Below are 16,340 nucleotides of genomic sequence, written 5' to 3'. Positions count from 1 at the left end.
CAGTGAGCTATGATCACACCACTGTACTCCAGCCTGGAAAAGAGAATAAGACCCAGTTTCAAAAGGAAGGAAGGAAGAAGGAAGGAAGGAAGGAAGGAAGAAGGAAGGAAGGAAGGAAGGAGGAAGGAAGGAAGGAGGGAGGGAGGGAGGGAGGGAGGGAGGGAAGGAAGGAAGGAGGGAGGGAGGGAGGGAGGGAGGGAGGGAAGGAGGAAGGAAGGAAGGAAGGAAGGAAGGAGGGAGGGAGGGAGGGAGGGAGGAAAGGAAGGAAGGAAGGAAGGAGGAGGGAGGGAAGGAAGGAAGGAAGGAGGGAGGGAGGGAGGGAGGGAGGGAGGGAAGGAAGGAAGGAAGGAAGGAAGGAAAGGAAGGAAGGAAGGAAGGGTGGATGGATGGATTAGGGAAAAGAAGCTGCTCAGAGTTACCAGCTGGTGCTTCCACTGGGTCTGAGCCTGGTCTTGTTGACTGAGAGGCCAGGACATGGCACTGGTGATATGCTACCCCTATGGACAGCAGGGACAGGGGCTCTGGGAGTGGCTCTGTGTCCTCCAAGCTGGTGCTCCCTGGAGAGGCTGTGCCTACTTGTAAGGAAATAGAGGAACATATTGCAAAACCTTTCATTTCACTTGATCATTTTATCATCCTATCATCCTTCTCTGTCACCTGCATCTTTCTAACCTCTCAGTTTTCCTCTGGCACTGAGCAAAAGCTTAGCCCACTTTGTGCTGGGGTTTGAGCTGGGGAATTTCCAAGTAGTGATTCTAGTGACAGTGATTGCATACAGTAGGGCTCTATTCGATGTAAACTCATCACAGGCCCTGGGGCTCCAGTTTTCCTATTTATCTAGCTATATGGGTCCTCGTGGCTCCAGAAAAGGCAGCGGCAAGAGCCAGGCCAATTCTTTTCTTTTTTTTGAGATGAAGTCTCGCTCTGTCACCCAGACAAGAGTACAGCGATGCGATCTCAGCTCACTGCAACCTCCGCCTCCCAGGTTTAAGCGATTTCTGGCTAAATTTTGTATTTTTAGTAGAGACAGGGTTTCACCATATTGGCCAGGCTGGTCTCAAACTCCCGACCTCAAGTGATCCATGCGCCTTGGCCTCCCAAGGGAGGAATTACAGGTGTGCGCCACTGCGCCTGGGCCAGGTGCCCCAGAAATAGCTCCCTGGGCGGTTGTGGGGGACCCCTGGGGGTTGGTGGGGCAGAGGCCATGTTGGCAGTGGGGAGCCTCCCTTGCCTATGGACTAGTTCATGACAGGCTCCTGGTTGAAGGTATTTTCCTCTCCAAAATTTTGGACTTGGACCCAGATCTTGAGTGCAGCCTCACCGATGGCCCAAGTGGCAAGAAATAAAAGCTGATAGCCAAATTGATGGACTAAAATGAAGGGGCAACAACCTTGGGGTGGAGAGAATTGGATAATATCAATGACATTCACTGCTTTCACGTAGGAAAGGCCCTCAGACAGATCATCTGAGCATCACACAGGTGCTCCCAGCAGCCCTATGAGAAACGTGCTTCTATGATCCCCACTTTAAAGAGGAGGAAACTGAGGCTCAGAGAAGTTCAGATTCAGTCTAACTCCAAACCCAACTGCTGGTGGGCATGCAGCCAGCACTGGAACCCAGAGAAGGAACCTTAACTGCCAGTCATGCTGGATGAGATGAGAAACTTTGGGAGAAGAGAGACCTTCGCCCCAAATTTAATTTACAGCCAGATGGGTATGGCAACCACAGTAGCTTCAAGACATTTGAAAACCAGCCAAGAGCACCAAAGAGAGCCAGCTTTCTCTGGCCCCACCTGCCGGTCCTATCCTAGGCCTCCCCAGGTCCCCCACTGGCCAATCAGATTCCCTCTTATGGGGGAAAGTTCTTCTCCAGCCCTGTGGAAAGACTGGTTAGGAGGGTGAGGATGGGGCCGAGGCCTCGTGGGTCTCAGGGCTCATGGGAGTGGCTGGCTCATCACCTTCCTTTACTTCTGGGAGAGCCCTGGGCAGGGAGAGGCCAGAAGTCAGCCAAGGACACCTGCTGCCCTGCGGCCACCAGGGCTGGGTGGTTCCGAGGAGTCACGGATCTGACTTGTGCTTGAACCAGGAAGGTGGCTTCTCCTCATACGAGGGCTCAGCCCTGTGGCCTCGTGGAAAATTTCAGATTCTGGGAAGTGTTGGTTCTAGGTGACCCAAGGGAGAGAACGTCAGGCCAAAGGTCATGTGTCACAGTGTTGGTCACAGTTTGGGGTCCAGTTGGCCTCAAATCCCCTCTCCACCTTTTTTTGTTTTTTGAGACAGAGTCTTGCTCTGTCGCCCAGGCTGGAGTGCAGTGGCATGATCTCAGCTCACTGCAACCTCCGCCTCCCACGTTCAAACAGTTCCCTGCCTCAGTCTCCTGAGTAGCTGGGATTACAAGCACCTGCCACCATGCCCGGCTAATTTTTGTATTTTTAGTAGAGACAGGGTTTCACCATGTAGGCCAGGCTGATCTTGAACTCCTGACCTCAGGATCCAGCCGCCTCGGCCTCCCAAAGTGCTGGGATTACAGGCATGAGCCACCGTGCCTGGCCCCCTCTCTGCCATTTATCAGCTGTGTGACCCCAGGCAAGTCACTGAGCCTCTCTCAGGCTGTTTCCTCATCTGGAACTGAGGACAACTGTAGCTACCTCATAGGGCATAAAAGGAACAGCACGCGGGAGCAGTGGTGGCAGAGCCACGGGCCAGGAGGGGCTGAGAGCCGGCCGTGAGCATAGCAGTGACCACAGTGGTGGCAGCAGCAGCACGCAAACCATGGGCCCGGGTATCATCTGCCAGGTAACGCCGTGCACAGGAAGTCCCACGGGTGGCCCCACCCGCAGCTCCGGGCGTGCCCAGGGTGGGAGGGGTGCCTGAGACCTTGTCTACCCGCACTTGCCCTCTCCATTCCTGTGCCCTGGGGACCCCTGCCTGGGGCACACCGCATCCTGCCCCCAGACTCAGCACCCCCAACCTTTGCCCACAGTCCATACCTGAGTGGCCACCCCCCTGGGAATGGGGGGGCACTCTTGGGATCCAGTGCCCCCAGTGCCTGGCAGGCTGTGGAAGGGACCTCCTTCCTGGTCCCAGACCCCTGCCCCTGCCTCAGTCTCCCTGCCTCTCCCAACCCACCTCCGAGCCGCTTCTCCCTCCAGACACGGGGCCCCCAGCGGAGGGATCTCAGTGGGGCATGCACCTTCCCCTGCAGACCTCGCCTCCCCACGCGACAGGCATCTGGGAGGGACCAGGGCAATAAGCCGCTGCAGGATCTGAACTTAACAGAAGCAGTCTCCCCCAACTCCCTGTGTCTGACCAAAGATAATGTCGTCGGAGCCTGGAAACCCCTCACGGACAGTCAGACTGGAGGAGCCCCTTGACCCTGGGCCTCAGCGACCTCGTCTGTAAAATGTGGGCTGATAATACCAGCACCGGCCTCAAGGGGCGCTGCTGCAAGGATTAAATGCGATAATGCGGGTGAACCCGGCACACCGCAAGCACTCCGCTTCCGTTGCTATAATCATGCTCGTTCCTGTTATCACTTTGCTAATCATTAAAATGGGCGGAGTTACAGAGAACAGCCGTTCTGCGGGGCTTCCCAAGAAGCTCAGAAAGGCGGGCCTCGGTGCTGTGTGCTCAGAGCGCCCAGGCCTGTGCCAGTCAGCATCAATTCTTAAAAGGTGACCTCGTGCCTCTTCTTTCTGTGTGGCTTCATCCACTGGAAAAATCTACTGTCTTGTCTCATTGCCATGGAGGCACCTGCCGTTAACTCCTTTGCGTTCCTCTCTTCCGCTGTGTGTTGATTTCCTGCAATCCTTCCTCTGCACCTTTGCACCTACTGTTCACTGCCTGGAACGCCCTTCCTTTTCCTCCTTGCCCATCTAGATCCTGCCATCCTTTAAGGGCAGCTCAAGTTTCCCCTTGTCTAGGGAGGCCCCGGGGACTGAGGTAGGGAGAACAGCCCAATCCCCACCCCACAGTGCATCACTGGCCTGGCGCTGCCCATCTGTGCCTGCTGTCCATAACCTTCCTGTGTGCTGCTGCTGCTGCTGCTGCTGCTGCTGCTGCTGCTGCTGCTTTTCTTTTATTTTTTTTAAGACAGGGTCTCGCTCTCTGTCCCCCAGGCTGGAGTGCAGTGGCACTATCATGGTTCACTGCAGTCTCGACCTCATTATGCTCAAGCAATTCTCTCATCTCAGCCTCCTGAGTAGCTGGGACTGGAGGTGAGTGTCACCACACCTGGCTACTTTTTTTGTACTTTGTAGAGATGGTGTTTCGCCATGTTGCTCAGGCTGGTGTCGAACTCCTGACCTCATGATCCACCTGCCTCGGTCTCCCAAAGAGTAGGGATTGCAGGCATGAGCCACCATGCCCAGCCTTCCTTCTTGAACCAGGCTACGCATTCATCGCAGGCTGTGGCAGAAGCCTGGCACTGTGGCCGCTCCGCATATACACTCCAGACTCTCATTCATCCCTGTAGAAATGGGTGAAGGACTCTGGTTAGCTTTAGTCTTCTGCCTAGAAATCACTGAAGCAGCATCCAGCGTTGTGTTAGTTGGAGTCTCATTCTGTCACTCAGGCTGGAGTGCAGTTCTGTGATCTCGGCTCACTGCAGCCTCCACCTCCCGGATTCAAGTGGTTCTCCTGCCTCAGCCTCCCGACTACCTGGGATTACAGGCACACACCACCATGCCCAGCTAATTTTTGTATTTTTGGTAGAGACGGGGTTTCATCATGTTGGCCAGGGTGGTCTCGAGCTCCTGGCTTCAAATGATCCACCCGTCTCAGCCTCCCAAAGTGCTGGGATTACAGGCATGAGCCACCATGCCTGGCTTGGGAGCTCTCTTTCTCCCTCCTTCCAGGCCAGCCCTTGCACCTTCACCTGCAGGTCCCAGCTCTGGCCTCTGGCATTGCACAGATCTGCACCATCTAAGGGGGATGCCCAACATTCATATGTTGATGCCCAACATATGAATTGGGTCTTCGGAATCCTCAAAGAATAACGTGGGCCCTCCACAACATCACAAATACTTCCCCTCACCTCTGGAGCAACCAATAGTCCAGTGACTAAAATGGAACCTGCTCTCAGTCACCTGACAATGATACCATAGGGACTCTTCCCACCCTTTTCCCTGACTCTCTGAAAAAAAGCTGTTTTACTCTTTATCATACTTTTTTACCCCCAAGATCTGCTCATGTGGATGGTTTATTTCAGATTTCTGGGAGGAAGGGAGCAATTTCTGAGGCAGGGGATTACAGAGACAAGAAAAGGTCTAGTCCCCAAGTCTTGAGGCCCCTGGCAGAATCCCTCCTGAGCTCAACCTGAGGCCAGTCTGCCTGTTCCCCTTCCTGTGGTTACCCAGTGAAAACCCAACTGGCTAGGTCCTCAGGGGCTGCCCTGGGCTCCCCAATAACCTAGAGCCTCTAGGTCCCTAGTCCTTCTGCAAAAGAAAGTCTTTCCCATAGGAGTCCCTCTGGCTGGGACCCTCAGTCCCCTGAGCCCTTGGAGGAGGAAGGCATAGTGGGACAGGAAGAGGGAAAAGGCAGAAGATGGAGTGGAAAGGCATGAGCAAGCAGTAGTTACACCAGCGCATGGCACTGTACAGTTGTTTATTAAATCACTTTGGCAAACATTGAGAGTTTAGATGCAAACATTTGCAGGTGGCATCAGGTCATTGAAAGCGACCCAGCAGACCACTGGGTACATTAGGGAGAATATAAATTGGGCTGTTGACACAGAGACCCAGGACGGCTTAATCAAGATAAAGGTGTGTCTCTCTTCCTCCTAAGAGCCCCAGCATAAATGGTCCAAAGCTGGTGTGGCAGCTCCATGGGGTCAAATACCCAGTTCTCGGAATGCTTGTTTCAGAGTCTTCCATCCAGCCAGCCGGAAGAGAGAAGAGAGGGAAAGTTATGCTAATCGTTCTCATCCTGTTGGATAGAACTGGGTCACATGGCCACACTCAGCCACAAGGGAGGCTGGGAAATGTAGTCCTTTGTTCCACATGGCCCTGTGCCCAGATAAAAAGAGATAAGGGGCACAAATAGAAAGCTTTTCCATACTTACACAAGCTCATTTTACCTAAGCTCAGGTGGCCTTCCCAGCCCCTTTCCATGCCCACTGTCCTGAACCAGTTCCTCCAGACTGATGATCTTGGAGGGTAAGTTTCTGCCTCTGTACTCCCTGGGCAGGAAGACGGCAGGAAGGAGGGGGCCCCTGTAGGGCAGGGATCCACACTGCATTCCCACTCCCAGCCCGACTCCCTACTCTTCTCCTTGTCATCTCCTCTCTATGCCTGGGGATGCCCCGAGCTGGGCTTTGGGGAGTACGACTTAGGGAGATTCTTTCTAACATGCAGGTATGAGTTTGGGGCTTGGGAAGGTTAGTGGGGACAGGGTGGAAGGCCCGAGGTGGGGAGAAATGGGACCTCTAGGATGGTCCCTCTAGGAGGACTCACCAGTGCTGTCACACCCAGGGAATAGCAGCCAGTCTGAGCCATCCTGGTAAAGCAGGTGGCCAGGTCTGTGCCTCTACTGAGCCTCAGCCCACAGTAAGCCATCCAGCGCAGGCTGGCCCGGGGGTGACTCAGCACAGACTTTAGCCTGACCCAGAGCGGAGCAAGGAACCATGACCCAGCATGTCCCCTCAGCAACATGGTTTCTGAACCGTGTCCCTGCAGACACCACAGCCAAGGCTGCTGGAAAAGACCTGCGCTTCCTCCACCAACAGCTCACCCCCATTCAAGCTCACCCTTTGCTGGAAACATTGGCCCTGCTACCCTCACAATGGCTCTGAACAAGAGGTTCGTATTTCCAAAGAAAGGTGCCCATGCACAGATTCACTTTCAATGCTTCGGTGGAAACAGGACATTGTGTAGGCTTGTAAATCACCTCTGATCTCTGCCTCAGGGACAGTCCCCAAGTGTGTGAAACAGTCTAGTCAGGAATTAGCCCTCCAGAGGGTGTCACATTAGCATTTTAAATATGTACTTTTATTAAAATCTGCACCACAGAGTTTGTGCACACAAAGGATGTTAGAAGTCCCTTTTCATAGGAGAAGTGTAATGTGGTGAAGATACATGCTTGGCTAGAAGGATTCTCAGAGCTCAGCACTGTGCACCACGAAGGAAGAGCAGCAGCCTGGTGCTTCAGGACTGTGCTCAGGGGCAGGGCCCCTGGGGTCCTGGAGCCCCCACCCCCTGGATGGACAGGTACAGGAGCCTGCCTGTCTTTGTATCTACTTGCTAGTGAATATCTGGACTTCTGGCAGAATTTGGTCTAATACCTGCCTTCATTGCAACATTCCACCTCTGGCGAGGTTGTGGGGCAGGGGCTGTCAAGTCATCACCTGCCTGTCATCGAGCGTCCATGGTTTGTTTGTTTTTTTTCTTTTTGAGATGGAGTCTCCTCTGTCGCCCAGGCTGGAGTGCAGTGGTGCGATCTCGGCTCACTGCAAGCTCTGCTTCCCGGATTCATGCCATTCTCCTGTCTCAGCCTCCCGAGTAGCTGGGACTACAGGCACCTGCCACCATGCCCAGCTAATTTTTTGTATTTTTAGTAGAGACAGCCTTTCACCGTGTTAGCCAGCATGGTCTCAATCTCCTGACCTCATGATCTGCCCACCTTGGCCTCCCAAAGTGCTGGGATTACAGGCGTGAGCCACCACGCCTGGCCGAGGGTCCACGTTTTTACCAGAAGACCGTGTCTGTTAGAACACATACCCAGCGTCAAGTGGTAGAGCCTGGCTGGGAACCAGGTCTGATTCTGCAACCTGTGGCCCCAATCACCGTCCCACACTGCCTTTCTATGCTGCCTTTGGAACCCTCTTGAGGGTCTGGGGTGTTCTGGCATCTTCACTCTAGGATCCGCCAGAGCAAGGCACAATGCCGGATGCTCGACATGGCCACAGAGGGTGACATCGCTGCATCCACTTCTCAACGGTTGCTTCAACCCCGAAGCGGAAGTCACGTTGGGCCTCCAGCTTTGCCTGGAAGGTGGTGGCAATCTGATGATTCCTTTCACTCTGAAACGTGTCTGAAATGTGGCCTGGGTTTGCAGGTGGTGGTTCATTCTAACATAGGCTGCTTGATCTTATCAATCTACATGCTTCCTGCGTCTTTCAAGAGCTTTTGGCCAAGAGCAATGAATTCTAACTGGCAGTTACGCTCCTGAGTCCACGCTGGCTTTTATTGCTCTCTGACTTCGTGTTCCTTTAACAAGCTATGAAAGTGAAAACCACCACCTCTTCTGATCCCCCTCCCCCCAGCACGGCAGGGCCTATGCATACTGAGCAAACACGGGGTAACTTGACCATAGCGGGGAGAGGAGGGCTCTCCTTGACCCCAGGTTCCAGGCCAAGGGTGACTCAGGGTGGAGGGGGCAGCCACACAGACTGCCACCTCTCGGGGTGCCTGCCAGGAGCTTGCACAAGAGTTCCTCATCTTCCCACCTTCCCTCCCAACGCAACCCTCCATGTGGTCAGCAACCAACCTCTAGGCCCTCCACGCCTGGCCCATCACAGGTGCAAAAGTCATATGGGGTGAATGAATCCCTGAGCCAATGGAGGTAGGACCCAATCGGACACACTGCAGTGCACACATCTCCCAGGAGTCCTTAAAGTATGATTCCCAGACCCACAGCAGCAGCACAGCCCAGGAACTTGTCAGGAACGCAGAATCCCAGGCCCCTGCCCAGACCCTCCTAATCAGAAACTCGGGGGCTGGGCTGGCAAGCTGGGTTTGAAGCAGCCTCCAATCCCGGTGATTCTGAGACACACTTGACCTTGAGAGCCACTGGTCTAGGCCAGTGGTTTTCAGACTTTTTTTTTTTTTTTTTTGAGACGGAGTCTTGCTCTGTCGCCCAGGCTGAAGTGCAGTGGCGCGATCTCGGCTCACTGCAAGCTCTGCCTCCCGGGTTTACGCCATTCTCCTGCCTCAGCCTCCCAAGTAGCTGGGACTACAGGTGTCCGCCATCTCGCCCGGCTAGTTTTTTGTATTTTTTAATAGAGACGGGGTTTCACCGTGTTGGCCAGGATGGTCTCGATCTCCTGACCTCGTGATCCACCCGTCTCGGCCTCCCAAAGTGCTGGGATTACAGGCTTGAGCCACTGCGCCCGGCCGGTTTTCAGACATTTTTAAAGCAGCAGCCAGCCTCTCCAGATGAAACAGGCAGGACAGGGGATGTCATGGGTGAGGCAATGGGCGGGACCTCACCCTGCTCAACTCTCGGCCTTGAAGAAACACTCCTGCAGATTTTTCTGGTTTAAAAGTATACCCGGCCGGGCGTGGTGGCTCAAGCCTGTAATCCCAGCACTTTGGGAGGCCGAGACGGGCGGATCATGAGGTCAGGAGATCGAGATCATCCTGGCTAACATGGTGAAACCCCATCTCTACTAAAAAATACAAAAAACTAGCCAGGCGAGGTGGCGGGCTCCTGTAGTCCCAGCTACTCGGGAGGCTGAGGCAGGAGAATGGCGTGAACCTGGGAGGCGGAGCTTGCAGTGAGCTGAGATCCGGCCACTGCACTCCAGCCTAGGCGACAGAGCGAGACTCCGTCTCAAAAAAAAAAAAAAAAGTATACCCAAGGTTCTCACTTTGCACATTCTTTTTTTTTCTCTCTCCCTCTCTCTCTTTTTTTTTTTTTTTTTTTTTTTGAGACGGAGTCTCACTGTTGTCACCCAGGCTGAAGTACAATAGTGCGGTCTCGGCTCATTCCAACCTCCACCTCCCGGGTTCAAGCGATTCTCCTGCCTCAGCCTCCCAAGTAGGTGGGATTATAGGCACCTGCCACCACACCCAGCTAATTTTTGTATTTTAGTAGAGACAGGGTTTCACCATGTTGGCCAAGCTGGTCTCTAACACCAGACCTCAGGTGATGCGCCCAACTTGGCCTCCCAAAGGGCTGGGATTACAGGCGTGAGCCACTGCGCCCAGCCTACACATTCTTTCTCTTCAGGAAACTGGGAAGACAACACCCAAAGCCAGAGAAAGGGTGTCACAAGGGGAAGAAACCTAAAACGAAACGGAAAAGAAAGAATGGAAAGAGACGAAGCAACAGGCCCACACAGGGAGGTGAGGACAAGTCCAGGAAGCGTGTTTAATTGGCGTGACATGGACGACATACAGTAGGAACTCGGGGAGGCCGGGGCATGCTACACGGCCCCTGTCCACCCCTAGGCCTTGCCTTGACCTGGCCCCAGAGACACACACCGGCAGGTTCAGACAGGACAGCACCCCAAAAGAGACTCAAAGGGGGCTGGGAAGGCAAGCAGGAAAGAAAATAACCACAGCCAGAAGACACTGCCTTTTGTTTGTTTTTGCAAGCATTACACCAATTTCTCTCCCAAGTGGCAGGCTCCAAGTGGGAGGCAGCAGCAGTCCAAACCGCTACCCCTGGGCACCAGCCTCTGCCTTTTCGACGGGCTTTGATGATGACACATTCGGGTCTCACCAGGTCCCTGCGAGGCAGGCCCAGCAGAAACTCTTGCTCCCATCCAAGGGATGGGGAAACTGAGACCCAGTGAGCAGAAGTGACTTGTGCAAAGTCCTGGAGGAAGCCGGCCACTGAGTCAGGCTGGGAGTGAGGTGGGCCTCCCTCGGGCCAGGGACCACTGCAGAAACAGGGACAACGGGGGACTGTGAAGGCTGGGGAGGACGACTCACGGCTACACCATCCTGGAGAAGGGGCAGAGCCTGAGCCTGGATGCTAAGATGCCAAGACAGAAGATGGGACCAGCTGTTTATTCAACAAAAGCCTTTTATTCATTCAAAAATTAACCATTGGGTTTTTTCCGCAGATATTAAAAAAAAAGGGGGGGGGGCAAGGCTTCCCATCACAGTGCCCTTAAATTAATTCACTTGCTATCCAGGGATGGCCTAGCAGAGGGGTGTCTGGGAAACGTTGCCAGAAATGTGGTGGCCCACGGCCTCTGAGAACTCACAGCTCCCTCCTCACCTCCCCACTCCAGCCTCCCTCCCCACCACCCATCCGGTGGGGTGGGGTTGCAGCCCCAGGTGCGTTGGCGGCTCACCAGCACCAGGGGGCGCGCCGCGCTTCCTGAGATCCCTTAAAATCAAACGCTGAAACCGCGCTGGGGACAGGGTGACTTTCTGCCTGGCGGGCAGGGAATGGAGGCTTTTCCCAGAGAGAAGCTGCCTCTCCAGAAAGGGATCCCAGGCATCCTGACCTCCCCACCAACCCTCTCCCAAAAGAGACAAAGTTCCTGAAACCCCAGGTGCACTTGTCTAGGAAATGGGCTGTCAAATTGAAAAGCATTTCAGGGGAAGAGATGTCAGTACAGAGGATGACACGTATGCTTGCCTTGATGTTATTTTAAACGTGGCCTGCTTAGATCATGGAAAATCGGAACATTCTTCTAAGTCAGCATCAACACAAAGTGAGGAGCAGACGCAACGAGGAAGACGCCAGGCCGTGGCCGACTGGCTGCCTGGTGCTGGTGCCTGCCCTGGCCCCAGTGTGAGGCTCTGCAGAGGGACTATGGGCGTGCCCTCTGCATCAGAGCATCTGAAAGGAGCCGCATTGGGTGGCAAACGCCGCTGTGGAGAGGCGCACGGGCTGCTCAGGAGGCACCTGGCTTAGGATTCTGCAGCATCACTGCAGCTAGAGGCCTGGGGAGAGGAAGGGGCAGAGATCGGTCCCGGCTGGGCAACCTCCAGTGAAAATGGCCAGTGTCCAGCGCCCCACCAGGGCCGGGAAGGGTGGCCCCTCCGGCGGCTCTGGGCTGGCTCGGGGTGTGGACCCACTGGCACGGTGGGCTGCGGTCCACAAGGATACCGTCTGCTAAGCCCAGAAGCCACACCTGTGGCTTCAAACCAAAAGGCCAAAGGGCAGGATGATGGAGGAAGGCCGGACACACTGAAGGGGTCCACATGCTTAACCCCAGACACCCTCAGCCACAGGCCAAGCTGTACAACAGTGTCAGTCCCATTGGACCAGAGAGGCAAATCGAGCCTCAGGCAGAGGCCAAAGAAAAGTAATTGGACCTGGGACAGACCTCCTTCATCCTCTCAGCCCCGAGTCACCATGTTCATCCCCTGCCCCAGACCCCAGGTCAGAGCGCAGCTGAGAAACTTCAGCCACTGGTGCTGAGTCCCAGGTAGCCCAGGCCAGTGGCTGAGCAGGGAGCCGACCGGCAGGGGCCTCAAAGAATCTGCCCTTCAAAGTGGCCTGTGAAGGTGGAACCACTGACCCCATCCCTGCAGGATGTTGGTGGGGGAGGGGGGTTATCGTGGGGCCAGCATGCAGCCCTAGGGGGCTGAAGGGGTGATGCTGGGGTTGGCTGAATGCTCCAGCCAAGGGGAACAGCCACGCAGCCCCACATAGCAACGCCGCTCCAGCGGAGGCCTTCCTCGGGCTGGAGGCCTGCTTGCTGAGGGTGGAAACCGAGGACCCAAGTGTCCCCTCTAAAACATGGGATGATAGGCTGTTGACTTTGCAAAGCAGCAGCAAGAATTCTAGACCCAGGCCTGCCCCTGACAGTCTGAGAGGCGGCTTCTCACCTCAAGCCTTCCCTGGGCAAGGACTCCTTCGGGGCCCCAAAGGGAGCTCAAGGGCCTGGGGGGGACCAGGAAATGCTGCGGGAAGGGACAAGGTGTGCCATAGGACACATCCATCTGTTGGAACAGACCCCACACACCAGCAGCCACGCAATAGGGGCTGTGCTGTGACTCAGACAGTCCCTGAGGCTGTTGGGGTCGAGCAAACTTAACCACACAATCACCAGCCACAGGAAACTGAACCCCAGGCCTAGAATGACACCATGTCAGCATGGAAAAGGGCCTTCAAGACCAAGCAGCCCAGGCCTCCTCGCTCTGCAGACGGGGCAACGGAGACCCAGAGAGGGCAGGAGGCTGCCCACAATCAAAGAGCAAAGGCCGGACCTCGGGCTCCTACCTCTGACCCAGGGTGGCCTCACATTTCTGGGGATGGTCCTGGGAATGCGCCTGCCTCAGTGGCAGGCAGAGCTGGAAGCCTCCGTGAAGACATGTGGGCCACAGCCCCAGGAGTAGGGACTACTTTGATGGGATTGCCCGGAACTCTTCTCTCCTTTCCTCCCTCCCAGCCTTTGAGCCAAGAGAGGGCCAGGGAAGGACGCCATGCAGTTTACTGGAAAAAGCAGATAGGAAGGTGGGAAAGAGCAGGAGAGAGGCATGAACTATTTTCAAATCCCTCCCCAGCCCAAGTAGGTGGGCGTCCCCTTTATTTCTGCTAACTTCAAAGACCACCTCTCCCGACTCTGCCTGGGTACCCAATGCCCCTTCTTCTGGCTCCCAGCCTTAGGCGCTCTGTTTTCCATGCTGCGGCAAACACCAAAGCAAGAGTTGAAAAACCTAAAGATGTCCCCTGTTCATCCTCGGAAAAAATGTTATGGACCCAGAGGAGAACAAGGATGGGGGGACGGAGGCAAAGGGGTTTGGCAGGAGGCATTCGGGCTGGAGGGAACAGTGCATTAGCCATTTAGGAATTTCCACCTCTCCCCTCTCCAAAAATCAAACACAGTATCTGAAAAAAAAATTTTTTTTGGCTTCTTGGCCGCTGCAGGCCACCATCCTCCCAAGTCAGCGTGGGCAGGTGGGTCAGGGCGTGCACATGTAAACGGTGGGCCCGCAGCCCTGGGAGCTCAGGACACACCAGGCAGCAGCAACAGTTAACAACCAATAAATAAAAGATATCAATTATATATGTATATATATTAAAAAAAAAACTCACTTTCCCCACAAAAAGCACAATACTGCTATCACAAAAAAATCATCATCCTCATAATTAATCATCCTAGCCACGCAGGTGGTTTTGCTGCTAAAAGATGGGACGACAAATAACGTTGACCAGGCAGAACCCCCAGACACCCTCAGCCCACCTACAGCCTCTCCGGCTGCCGAAGGACGAGGGACTAGGGCAAGGCAGAGTTCTCTGAGGTCCCCAGGCCTTCGCCCCATCTGTCAGTCTGTGTCTTCTAGGACAGAAGGTAGTTGTTTTTTTTCTTTTGAAACGTCTGTTCAAAATAAAAAACAAAAGCACACGCGCAAGAGAGCAGGAGGAACGGAGAGGCTGCCTGCGAGGCAGCCAAGTCCTTGGTTTTGCAGAGGGCTGTAGCCTTTTCCGTTTCGTGTTGTCGTTTTCCGGACAAGCAGAGGTTGCTGGCAATTGGAGCCGGTGGCTTCAGGCGGGGGATGGGTGCAGGACGGGGAAAGGAGAGCCGGGGCCTCCCGGGTCAAGGGCAGCCGGCTGTGTGTGGACACGGAAGAAGGCTGGGTGGACGCACGGGGTTGGTATTGGGGCTGAGGTGGCCTCATGGCACAGAAGGAGGTGAGTGGTTCCCAGGCATCTGGAAGACACAAGGAGGCAAGATGGGTTAAGATCCAGCCACAGGGGATACGAGTTAAGGTCTGGCCACAGAGGATAGGTACACGGAGCTGGCAGGAAGGTCGATGGAGGGTAAGGCGGCACTCTATGTCAGAAGTCCTAAAAATGTGCATAACATCTGAGGCACCATTGGGTTCTTCTTCTTCTTCTTCTTTTTTTTTTTTTTTTTTTTTTTTGAGACGGAGTCTCGCTCTGTCGCCCAGGCTGGAGTGCAGTGGCCGGATCTCTGCTCACTGCAAGCTCCGCCTCCCAGGTTTAGGCCATTCTCTCGCCTCAGCCTCCCGAGTAGCTGGGACTACAGGCGCCAGCCATCTCGCCCAGCTAATTTTTTGTATTTTTTTTAGTAGAGACGGGGTTTCACCGTGTTAGCCAGGATGGTCTCGATCTCCTGACCTCATGATCCACCCGTCTTGGCCTCCCAAAGTGCTGGGATTACAGGCTTGAGCCACCGCGCCCAGCCTTTTTTTTTTTTTTGAGTTGGAGTCTCGCTCTGTCACCCAGGCTGGAGTGCAGTGGCACAATCTCGGCTCACTGCAAACTCTGTCTCCCGGGTTCAAGTGATTCCCCTGCCTCGGCCTCCCAAGTAGCTGGGATTACAGGTGCCTGCCACCATGCCTGGCTAATTTTTTTTTTTTTTTTCTGTATTTTTTAGTAGAGACAGGGTTTCACCATCTTGGCCAGGCTGGTCTCGAACTCCTGACCTCATGATCCACCCGCCTCAGCTTCCCAAAGTGCTGGGATTACAGGTGTGAGGCACTGTGCCCACTCTATATTTATCCTTAATAAATAAATGTTTACCACTGCATCATCTGTAATAGCAGAAAACAGTAAACAAAAATGGAAGCAGAGACAACAATCTAAGTGTCCAGTATCAGGGGAGTGGTAGAATACATTCGGACATACCCACAGGATAAAACAGTTTACAAGCCATTAAAAACAACTCATAGAACAGTCAATAAACGCATGAAAAGATGTCCAACATCCCTGGTCATTAGGAAAACACACATTAAAACCACAGGGAGGGCCAGGAGCAGTGGCTCAAACCTGTAAATCCAGCACTTTGAGAGGCCGAGGCAGGAGGATCGCTTGAGGCCAGGAGCTGAGGACCAGCCTGGCCAACACAGTGAAACCTGGTCTCTACCAAAAATACAAAAATTAGCCGGGTATGGTGGCATGCATCTGTAATTCCAGCTGCTTGGGAGGCTCAGGCAGGAGAATGACTTGAACCTGGGAGGCGGAGGTTGCAGTGAGCCGAGATTGCATCACTGCACTCCAGCCTGGGAGACAGAGTGGGATCCTGTCCCAAAAAACAACAACAACAACAACAACAACAAAAACAACAACAAAAACCACAGTGAGGCAACCACTTCACACCTGCTAGGATAGCTATCCTTTTTTTTTTTTTCATGGAAAATAACAAGTGTTGGCAAGGATGTGGGGAAACCTGAACCTCTGTCCATTGCTGGTGGGAATGCAAAATGCTGTCACTACTTTGGAGCTCAGTTTGGTGGTTCCTCAAAAAGTTACACATAGAGTTAACCATATGAGCCAGCAACTCCACTCCTAGGTATATACCCAAAGAACCCAAAATCGATACTCAGGCCAGGTGAGGTGGCTCACGCCTGTAATCCCAACCCTTTGGGAAGCCAAGGTAGGCAGATCACCTGAGTTCAAGAGTTGGAAACCAGCCTGGCCAACAGGGTGAAACCCCGTCTCTACTAAAAATACAAAAATTAGCTGGGCATGGTGGTGCATGCCTGTAGTCCCAGCTACTCAGGAGGCTGAGGCAGGAGAATCGCTTGAATCTGGGAGGCAGAGGTTGCTGTGAGCCGAGATCACGCCATTCATTCCAGCCTGGGCAGCAAGAGTGAGACCCCATCTCAAAAAAAAAAAAAAAAATACATAAATAATAAATAAAATTTAAAAGGTTTTTTTTTTTTTGAGATAAAATCTCACTTTGTCACC

At 53.9% G+C, this 16,340-nt stretch overlaps 1 protein-coding gene across 1 annotated transcript in view; it reads right to left on the bottom strand.

Moving 5' to 3' along the window:
* Window positions 1–10,730: 10,730 nt before the first annotated feature.
* Window positions 10,731–16,340, bottom strand: part of NCS1 (neuronal calcium sensor 1) — a 66,575-nt gene continuing 60,965 nt past the window's right edge. Inside the window, exon 8 of the mRNA XM_033193913.1 lies at window positions 10,731–14,337. The gene's annotated coding sequence lies outside the window, so the exon portion shown is untranslated. The remainder of the gene's footprint in view (window positions 14,338–16,340) is intronic.

The sequence above is a fragment of the Trachypithecus francoisi genome, unplaced genomic scaffold, assembly GCF_009764315.1.
Source record: "Trachypithecus francoisi isolate TF-2019V2 unplaced genomic scaffold, Tfra_2.0 Contig01585, whole genome shotgun sequence".
Taxonomy (NCBI): domain Eukaryota; kingdom Metazoa; phylum Chordata; class Mammalia; order Primates; family Cercopithecidae; genus Trachypithecus; species Trachypithecus francoisi.
Note: the sequence above shows the minus strand (reverse complement) of the source record. Positions and strands in the feature narration are given on the sequence as shown.